Source organism: Sturnira hondurensis, unplaced genomic scaffold (genome assembly GCF_014824575.4).
Source record: "Sturnira hondurensis isolate 20B ecotype Veracruz unplaced genomic scaffold, ASM1482457v3 Scaffold0016273, whole genome shotgun sequence".
Lineage (NCBI taxonomy): Eukaryota > Metazoa > Chordata > Mammalia > Chiroptera > Phyllostomidae > Sturnira > Sturnira hondurensis.
Genome location: NW_028088904.1, coordinates 1,586,407 through 1,596,523, shown reverse-complemented (window position 1 = coordinate 1,596,523; position 10,117 = coordinate 1,586,407). Strand labels below are relative to the sequence as shown.

Here is a 10,117-nt window from a genome sequence, read left to right as displayed (position 1 = left end):
GCTGCATCCTGTATCAGCTCTACCCTTAATTTCATTTTGTTATGATGGGAAACTTTCAAAATGGATAAAACATTAAAAAATCACAATATATATTCCTAGTAAATATACATGAAAAATTGGTACACACAATAAATACAACAGCAACACAGAGTATAACCAAAATACACTCAATGAACATTGTATTTCATATCTTGGCTGTGGTTTCATGCTTTTCATTCTATGCAAGTTTACTATAAAATTAGGTTTTCACTTATATATTGTCATTTATTCTCCAAAAAATCCAAAACTATAGGTTACAAGTATATATAAGTTTTGACAATGAAATGACATATCTTAACATAAGTTTTTGGTATAGTATAAACTATTTTCCTTATTTTGCCATTACAAGTTGCCTTATTTAAGAAATTTTCTACACATTAAGTAAAAAAAAAAACATTGTCAACAATATATCACAACTTTCAACTTTGAATTAATTGGGTATTATTCAGGCCTGAGTTTTTGAAACTATTCATGCTATAAATTCAAAATTGCTCCTCAAACCCACATTCCAAAATCTGCAGTTTGGAAATGCTTATTTATGAAGATGACAATAAAAAATAATAGAGTATTATCAAACATAGTACAAAAATACAGCTACAGAAATATAAAAATAGCCCATTTTCTTGACTTCGAATATAGACTTCAAACTTCCTTATGTTTTAACAAAAATCAAAGAAAACATCTAAGTCACTGCAACCTCTTCTGCAAAAAAATTACTTGGAACTAAGACTTATAACTAACTATAATGATAAGATAATTTATTCAAAACATCCATTAACCGGAAAATGTTTTTTATTCATTCTCTGTCTTTTTCTTGTGTGCTTTCTATTGTTTTTACCATAGACATTGTAATCTTTTACCCCTAAGTTCTATTACTTCAAAAAAATAAAGTGTTAACATTTTATTTAAAGACATATAAGTACTGTAAAACAATGAAAATAAATTTGTATGCCTTAACAGACCACATTCATGCTGCAGTTTTAGTCTTCTTAAATGGTGAGGGGCAAAATCCACACTGTAGAACATTACTATGAACATCTAAGTTCAATTTAGATATCATCAATGTCTTCATCATCATCTGCAATATCATTAACTGGATTTCATCATCATCTCCAAGACCAAATGTATCTGTTTCACTGATTTTAGCATGTTCTGGAAGCTCGCCATATGCCTTCAGACTTCTGGCTTCATCTGCATTGTACTTTAAAATTACAGCAGCTTTGTTATCCTGATAGTCTCACGGACCAATCAATATAATATCGGAGGTATTTAACCAAACCTTTTTTCTCAGTTTTCCTCTGATATGACATAACCTCTTTACACCATCAAAGCACATTGCTTCTAATTGTCCATTTCCCAACATTTTGATTACCTGAGCATACTCTTGTCCATCCTCTTTAAAGACCAGTTCTCTTTTTTCGGATTCATTCTCATTCTTACCTCTATGCCTATTTTTACCTCCTTTACCTTTATTCTTAGGCGTGATGACGCGGATTGTTTCCAAGGGTTTCTGATTCTTAGCCCGTGCTCTATACTGAACAGCGATTCCTGCTAGGAGCTTGGCAGGCCAAACGGTTGATGCTGTGTTCTAAGTAGATGCGTATTCCACCACACTTCTTAAGAAAATGGCGTCGTGGCCGTAAGTTCTTTATATATTTTGGACATTAAACCCTTGACTGAGGTATCATTGGCAAATATGTTTTCTCATACAGTTGGTTCTCTTTTTATTTTAATACTGTTTTATTTAGCCATGCAGAAGCTTTTTATTTTGATGAGCTCCCATTTGTTAATTCTTTCCTTGATGTCCTTTGCTCTAGGAGACATATCAGTAAAAATGTTGCCGTATGAAATATCTGAGATTTTTCTGCCTATGTTTTCCTCTAGGTCTTTAATGATGTCATGGCTTATATTTAAGTCTTTTATCCACCTTGAATTTATTTTGGTGTATGGTGTAAGTCGGTGCTCAAGTTTCATTTTTTGGCATGTAGCTGTCCAGTTCTCCCAACACCATTTGTTGAAGAAGATATTTTTACTCCCTTTTATGTTACTGTCCCCTTTGTCAAATATTAATTGACTATAGAGAGTTGGGTTTATTTCTGGGCTCTTTGTTCTCTTCCATTGGTCTATGTGCCTGTTTTTATGGCAGTACCAGGCTGTTTTGATTACAGTGGCCTTGTAATACAGTTTGGCATCAGGTATTGTGATCCCTCCTACTTTGTTCTTCTTTCTCAAAGTTACAGCAGCTATTCCGGGTAGTTTATGGTTCCATATAAACTTTTGAAGTGTTTGTTCTATGTCTGTGAAATATGCCATTGGTACTTTAATAATTATTACATTGAATCTGTAAATTGCTTTGGGTAGTACGGACGTTTTGATGATGTTAATTCTTCCAATCCATGAACATGGTATATGTTTTTGTCCTCCTTGATTTCTTTCTTCAGTGTTGTGTAGTTTTCTGCATATAGGTCTTTTACCTCCTTAGTTAGGTTTATTCCTATGTATTTTATTTTTGGTTTTGCTATATCAAATGGGATTTTTTTATTTCTGATTCTGCTGATTCATTGTTGGTATACAAAAATGCCTTTAAATTCTGGATATTGACTCTGTATCCCGCTGTTTTGCCAAATTCATTTATTAGGTCCAGCAGTTTTGGGGTGTAGTCTATAGGATTTTCCATGTTCACTACCATGTCATCTGCAAACAGTGACAGTTTTGTTTTTTCTTTCCAATTTGGATGCCTTTCATTTCCTTTTCTTCTCTGATTGCTGTGGCTAAAACTCCCAATACTACATTGAAAAGAAGTGGTGAAAGTGGACAACCTTGTCTTGTTCCTGATCTTAGTGGAAAGGATTTTAGTTTTTGTTTATTGAGTATGATGTTGGCTGTAGGTCTCTCATACATGGCCTTTATAATGTTGAGGAATGTTCCCTCTAATCCCACTTCGCTGAGTGTTTTTTATCATAAATGGGTGCTGTATCTTATCAAATCTTGTTCTGAATCTATTGATATGATCATGTGGTTTTTTTCTTTCCTTTTGTTTATGTGGAGTATTACATTTACTGATTTACAAATATTGAACCATCCTTGCATCCCTGGGATGAATCCCACTTGGTCATGGTGTATGATCTTTTTAATGTATTGTTGGATGCAGTTTGCCAATATTTTGTTGAGGATTTTAGCGTCAATGTACATCAGTGATATTGGCCTGAAGTTGTCTTTTGTTGTCATGTCTTTATCTGGTTTTGGAATTATGTTGATGCTGGCTTCATAAAAAGTGTTTGGGAGTCTTCCATCATTTTGAATTTTTTTTGAATAGTTTGTGAAGGATACAGGTTAGCTCTTCCTGAAATGCTTTGTAGAATTCTCCTGTGAAACCATCTGGTCCAGGGCTTTTGTGTGTCGGGAGTTTTTTGATTACTGCTTCAATTTCATCTGCTGTTATTGGCCTGTTCAGACTTTCTGCTTCTTCTTCATTCAGTTTTGGTAGATTATACAGTTTGAGAAATTTGTGTATTTCACCTAGGTTTTCAAATTTCTTGGCACAGAGTTCTTTATAGTAATTTCTTACAATCCTTTGTATTTCTGTGGTATCAGTTGTAATCTCTCCTCTTTCATTTTTGATTGTGTTTATTTGGGTCTTCTCTCTTTTTTTCTTGATAAGCCTGCTTAAAGGCTTGTTGATTTTGTTTATGTTTTCAAAGAACCAGCTCCTGAATTCATTGATCCTTAGAATTGCGCTTTTAGTCTCTATGTCATTTAGTTCTGCTCTGATCTTGGTTATTTCCCTCCTTCTACTTGCTCTGGGCTGTCTTTGTCATTGTTCCTCTAGTTCTTGTAGGCATAGGATTAGGTTGTTAGTTTGAAATGTTTCTACCTTTTTTTTGGTAGGCCTGTATCACTATGAACTTTCTTCTCAGGACTGCCTTCCCTGTGTCCCATAGGTTCTGGGTTGTTGTGAGTTCATTTTCATTTGTTTCCAGAAACTTTTTGATTTCTCCCCTAATTTCATTCTTGACCCATTCATTGTTTAATAGCATGCCTTTCAATCTCCATGATTTTGAGTGGTTTGGGTTTTTTTTCTTGGGGTTGGTTTTTAGTTTCAGTCCCTTGTGGTCAGAGAAAATGCTTGGTATGATTTCCATTTTCTTAAATTTGTTGAGGCTCGTTTTGTGTCCTATCATGTGGTCTATCTTTGAAAATATTCCATGTGCATTTGAAAAGAATGTGTATTTAGCTTGTTTAGGATGAAGGTCTCTGTATGTATCAGTTAAGTTCCTTTCATCTAGGGCATTGTTCAATGCCACAGTATCTTTGTTGATATTTAGTTTGGGAGATCTGTCCATTTTTGACAGTGGGGTGTTAAAGTCCCCTACTATAATTGTGTTGCTGTCAATATCTTTCTTGAAGTCCTCTAAGATTTTCTTTACGTATTTGGGTGCTCCTTGTTGGGTGCATGTATATTTACAAAGTTGATGTCTTCTTGGTGTATTCTCCCCTTGAGTATTATGAAATGACCTTCTGGGTCTCTCTTTATGGTCCTATTTTGGAAGTCTATTTTGTCTGATATGAGTATTGCAACCTGGCTTTTTTTTTTCCTGTCGGTTTGCTTGGAAAATTTGTTTCCACTCCTTCAATTTTAGTCGGTGTAGATAGGTCTATTGTCCTGAGGTGGGTCTCTTGTAGTCAGCATATGTGTGGGTCATGCTTTCTTATTTATTCAGCTATTCTATGTCTTTTCATTGGAGCATTTAATCCATTTATGTTTAAGGTTATTATTGATAGGTACTTACTCATTGCCATTTTTGTACTTGTTTTCCTCTCTCTCTCTTTTCTTTCCTTCCCTTGGAGCAGTCCCTTTAACATCTCCCATAGAGCTGGTTTGGTGGAGGTGTGTTCTTTTAGACTTCTTTTGTCTTGGAAGCTCTTTATTTGGCCTTCTATCTTGATTGAGAGCCTTGCTTAGTAAAGTAGCCTTGGTTGCAGGCCTCTGATTCTCATTACTTGGAATATTTCTTGCCATTCTCTTTTTGCTTAGAGTGTTTCCTTTGAGAAGTCAGCAGCTAACCTTATTGGGGCTCCCTTGTATGTTACTTCCTTTTTCTCCCTTGCTGCCTTTCGGATTCTCTCTTTGTCTTGGAATTTTGCCATTTTAATGATGAAGTGTCTTGAGGTGGGCCTCTTTGTGTTCCTCTTTACTGGGACTCTCTGTGTTTCCTGGATTTGTGTGACTTTTTCTCTCATCAAGTTAGAGAAGTTTTCCATCATTACATTTTCAAATAGGTTTTCTATCCCTTGCTCTTCTTCTTCTCCTTCTCCTATATCTACTATATGGCTATTATTACATTTCATATTGTCTCGCATTTCTCTTAATCTCTCTTTATTCTTTGTGAGCCTCTTTTTCTTTTCTTGCTCTTTTTGGATTTTTTTCTACTTTGTCCTGCAACTTGCTGATCCAATCTTCTGCTTCATTGATCCTGCTTTTAATTCCTTCCACCATGTTCTTCAGTTCAGAAATTGTATTGTTCATTTCCTCTTGGCTCTTGTTGATAGTTTCTATATCCTTTTCCACGTTTATATAAAATTCATTGCAGTTCCCCTGTAGTTTCTGGTAGGTCCTTGTGAGCTTATTGAACTTCCTGATAACCAGTACTTTGAATTTAATATTTGATAGCTGACTTACCTCTATTTCATGTAGCATTCTTTCTGAGACTTCCTCCTTTTCTTTTGTTTGGGTATTGGTTCTTTGTCTTCCCATTGTTTGTGATACTCTTCTTTTTAGCTTTAGCTTCTTAAATTGATTTGTTCTGGCTTCCTGGGTTTATGGTATGTACTTCTGTGGTAGAATACCTGTGAGATTCAGTGTTTCAGTTTCCTTGATCTCCCAAGCTCACTAGTCTTGGGCTGTCCTTTAAGCTGGCTCTGTGTTTCTCTTTGGGTTTTCATTTTTTGTTTTGGGGTCTTTCTTTTGTGAGTCCTACCCACCAGCTTATTAACGATGGTTACTCTGTCCACCACCATTGTAATTTGTTGCGATGGTGAGGGCAGGTTGTGTTGGTGAGGGCAGGTTGTGTTGAAGCTAGTTCTTCCGTGTGTTCAAGGTTTTGAGGATTCTGTTTTGCTCTTATTCAGTTGTTTGTACTGGGTAATTTCTCTACTATTTAGTTGTATTTCCAGATAGGTCCTGGATTGAGGTTTGTGTGGTTTCCACTCCGTCCTCTACCTTTTTTGTTGTTATGTATTGGTGGTTCCTCTGTTGTTGGGTTTCCACTTCCGATGGGTATCCTGGTGTTCACCACTTCCACCTACTCTTCTTTTGTGATCAGTTGGAGGAGAAGGCAAAATGGTTTATGACAGCAAGAGAGTATTCCATGATATTTACAGTAGCAGCCAGTAGAGAAGAGATAGGAGATCCTTTGTCTATGTATAGTGTGAACTGTGATCTTCTACCCAACTAGCCACTTTTAAGAAAGAATGGAAAGAAGACTCTTGTTGGGGAGGGAAGGCTTGTGAGTTGGATCTAGAAAGCAGTGAGGTTGTGGGAGGTCATATTCTGAGGTAAGGTGAGAGTATAGGATAGTAAATAGTTGTAGTGTGTGAGAGAATAGACCTAGCCACTACAGTAATAGAGTTCAGGAAACTGTGAAGTGGGCTAAAATCTGGGAGGGGTGTTGTGTAGTATTTACAATTGTATGGAACAGCTATTATTTATAATAATATTGGAGCAATAGTCATATGACAGAATCTACGTGATCTGGATTACATGAATAGGGGGTATAGAACTTTGAGTAATGTGCTAAAGGAACACAAGTGACGTGAAGGGTAGTAAATTAGCAATACACTGTGGAAGAGAGAATAGGGGAAACCTGTCAAATGATACAATATACCCAGCCAAGCAAAGAAGACTATACAGAAAGAAGAGGAATACAAATATAGTATTAAAGTAAAAGATGTAAGAATAATAAAAAATAATACAAATATGCAGTAACTTGTAGTTTCTCTGCAATAGCAAAGTGAAATTTGTCTCACTGTCTCAACTGTTGCAATGTCCCCTTTTTGGGTCAACTCTTGTCCTTTCACATTTCTGAGTTTTTTGTCCTACTTGTGGGTATTAAAAAAAGAGGCAGGAGAAGGGAGGAAGAAGAGATAAGATTGGAAAGAAAGGAATAAGGAATAAAACAAGAAAGAAGGAAAGAGAGGGAAAAGGTATTGAAAGATACACAATAATAAAAATTAAAAAATAAAAGATTACTTAGAAAACAAACAAACAAAAAAATAGCTGTTGTTGGTTTCAAACTGGTCAACCAATTTTTCTGGTCTTGCTGGCTGCAGCAGGCTGAGAGGCGGTTGGTGTGGCCTTTCTTCCTTCCAGACGTGTATTCAGCCAGTCGTTATAGCACTCTTCCAAGAGCTGGTCTGGAGCCTTTCTCCAGCATTCCACTCAGGGCATCCAGGTCTTCTTCAGAGCATTCTTTCTCCAGGGGTCATCGCTGTTGCTGGGGTGCAGGCACAAGGGCCTGGCCAAGCTGCCTTGGTCCCACAGGTTTAGGTGCGATCCTTTCCCAGGGCTATGGGGGAATAGGGCCTTCTGCCCAACCTCAGGATCGCTCCCCACCCCCCACCCCCAAGCTGGGTGGGGAGTAGACCAATTGGCTATTGCAGGAGAATCCTCCAAGCACCTTTACTTTTTGAGAAATTCCTCCTATTCAAGCCTGCTGCTCAGTATAGCCCAATTCTCCAGCCAGACCAGTGACTATCAGGGTCAGTGGGCATCACTGCGGGGCTCTCAACTCTCCTTAGCTAGCGACCACAGACTTTCCAGGTGATCACAGTCATTGTGTATTTGCCTCATTGTCCTTATTCTTCTCTCTGCAACTTCAAGCAACCAGGTCTCTCCCAGTGCTGCTTAAACCTTGTTTGGCTGGGGAGGGAGAGAGTAGTTGACCCACCTCTCTCCCAAGGACTCTGGCACGTCTGAAGCTCCCAAGGAGTCTGTGATAGACCCAGTGCCAGTACCGGGCACTGGGTGCAGGGCCTGGGGCTACAGCTGCCCCTGTCCCTGTGCTCGTCCCTGGGACCTTATTGCCCTGTAGCAGTCTCCTTACCGTCTGGTTTTTCAGTGTCCGCTACAATTTTTGGTCTCTTATTTTCATATATGCTGGGGTACTATTGGCTGTTTGCTCTGTTCCTCCATAGATTGGCCAGGTTTTTCTCCTGTGCGTAGGGGAAAGTGGAATCTGTTCCCTCCTACTCCGTCACCATCTTCCCAACCCTCCTGTTAGTATAAAATTTATACATCAAGTCTGGTCAGAAACTTGTTTCCCATTCATTCTTTTTTCCAATTATTTATTAATGATTTTATTTTTATTAGGTATCCTGTGGGTCAAATGTACAAAATATAAGAGTAAATGAGGAAAGTTCTCCCTCCCACCACCATACTTGGGCCATCGTTCAGTTTCCCCACAGGCCACCAGCATCGTTAGTTTCTCATTTACCTTTTCTCAATCTTTTGTGTAAGAATGAATAATCAAATCTCAATTCATTGTGATTTTACTAAGAATGGGACTATTACTAACATCTCATGTGTGGGGGTGGGTGGAAGGTGGTTGGGACTTTCCTTTTATGATTTTCAGCTTTGATCTTTCATCTTCAGACTCATAAAATTGGCCCTGAGCACCCAGTAGTTCATTGCACTCTCTATTGCTCTATCCCAAAGAGCATAGCTAGCAATGTAACAAAGTCTTTTCATGAAGCCACAATTAAGCAAATACTACTCTACCATGCAGGACCTCTCCCAGTTATTTTCCATCTCTCTCTCAGATACTATCAGTCTTCCAAGTTACTATGCCAACAGGTTTCTTTGGCAAGATATCAAGAAAAGAAAACTTTAGCTTGTCCTTCACTCAAGATGGACTGTGGAGGATTAAGTCTCTATTGTTAACTTCTCTTTGTAATCTAAAGAAAAAAGTTGCTTTATAAAAAGTTCTCTAGAAAACAACGATTCACAGCCTCTAAACCTTTTTTTTAAAAGAGAGTTTTTTTTCTTTCTCTGCACATTTGTCCTCACCAGATTTGGAGGAACGTTTTAAGTGGGTTTGAGGGTAGATTGGATTTAGAGAAGGATTTTACCACTGGATTATTGACCAATTCCATTATTTTGTGTGCCCCAAACTCACCCACTCCCTTTTCTGTGTATTGCCTCCTCCTTGTAGGAACTATCCCTTCTTCCTGCTTATCCACATGATTAATTTGGGAGCAGCACATTAGCTCAAACATAGTTTCAACTCTAGCTACAATTTGTTGTTTTTGGGTGGACACCAAATCCAATCTGGGTCAATAGAGCTCCTTCTCAGGGAATTTAGACTTGGGTCTAGGACAATTCAGTCTCTTTCCAAATAGCTGGACCTACAAGGAACATTACAAATTCAGGATCTTTGGGTTACTTTTGCAGTTATGAGACTAGAAGAAGTGGAGGCCAGTGGTCTAAAGAGAGGAAAACAAGAAAGAAGCAGAGACGAGATGGAAAGCTGTTGACAGGACTCCCATCCCTTGCTCTGACTTGTGCTGCTCTTGCTTTCCAGAAGCTACCTCAATCTTCTTTTGGTGTAAGCTGTTTTGGGTTGATTTTCTGTTACTTGAAACCAGAGTCTAACAAATACAGAGGGGGATGGCAGCAATACACAGTCAGGCCTGTGCCGCAAATGGCGAGGCTTTGAGATCTCCTTGCAGCATTTTATCCTTTCTGCTAGTTAGAAGTTTGTACTCTTAAAAACTTAACCTCTACATCTTGTTTCTAACTGAAATACTCATCTGAAATGATTTTCTTATTTTAATGTTGACTTGCAGTAGACTATCATTGACAACCCAACCACCGATGTCAATATTGTTTGGGGTTTTTATAATTTGTATTTGTTTTCTCTAATTATTTCCTCTTCTCCTACTCAAGCAAACTCTCATCACTATTAAGGAAAAACCTGTTTCCTGACTCTTGTGTGTGCAAAAACCTCAGCCCATGCAAGAATGATGCTAACTGCTTCTGGAGAAATTCATCAGAGCTAAGTAGGAACTCCCCACCTGAGGG

General features: G+C 37.9%; 1 pseudogene; it reads right to left on the bottom strand.

The window, feature by feature from the left end:
• Positions 1 to 381: 381 nt before the first annotated feature.
• Positions 382 to 10,117, bottom strand: part of LOC119000754 (eukaryotic translation initiation factor 1A, X-chromosomal-like) — a 63,247-nt pseudogene continuing 53,511 nt past the window's right edge.